Below are 779 nucleotides of genomic sequence, written 5' to 3'. Positions count from 1 at the left end.
TAGACCAGGCTGGTCTCGAACTCACAGAGATCTGCCTGCCTCTGCCTCCCGAGTGCTGGGATTAAAGGCGTGTGCCACCACCGCCCGGCTACCTCATGGATTTTTACCTCTCTTCCATTTTGCACTTCCTGTTTCCTCTTTGTGTTCTCTGGCATCTCTCCTCCATGCCTAGATCCGTCTCTTTTCTCCCTCTCTTTCTCTCTCTGTCTGGAAGTACTGCCTAACCTCTTCTGCCTGGCCATTTAGTTCTTTATGAAACCAACCAGAAGGTGCCTTGGCAAAGACACATCTTCACGGTGTACAGAAAGATCATTCCACAACAACGCTGAAAGTCTTAGTTACTTTTCTACTGTTGTTAAGAAACATCATGACCAAAAGAAACTTGATGAGAAAGGGGATTATTTGGTTTACACAGTCTGAATCACAGTCCGCTGAGGGAAGCCAAGGCAGGAGCTTGGTTGGCAGGAGTTGATGCAGAGACCATGGAGGAATGCTACCTATGGATTTGTTCTTCATGCTCAGCCTCCTTTCTTAAAGAACCCAGAACCACTAGGCTAGGGCTGTTCCCAACCACAATGGGCTTGGCCCAATCAATTGCTAAGGAAATCCTGCACAATCTTACCTGCTTACAGCTGGATTGTCTTCTTTTTCCTCCTCCTCCTTTTCTTGTTCTTTGTTTTGTTGTTGTTTGTTTGTTTGTTTTGAGGTTGGGTTTCCTGGATCTCTGACCTTCCTGGATCTCCATCTGTAGACCAGGCTGGCCTTGAACTCACAGAGAT

The sequence above is a fragment of the Microtus ochrogaster genome, chromosome 4 (assembly GCF_000317375.1).
Source record: "Microtus ochrogaster isolate Prairie Vole_2 chromosome 4, MicOch1.0, whole genome shotgun sequence".
In the NCBI taxonomy this organism is placed as follows: domain Eukaryota; kingdom Metazoa; phylum Chordata; class Mammalia; order Rodentia; family Cricetidae; genus Microtus; species Microtus ochrogaster.
This window is presented reverse-complemented; position numbering follows the sequence as displayed.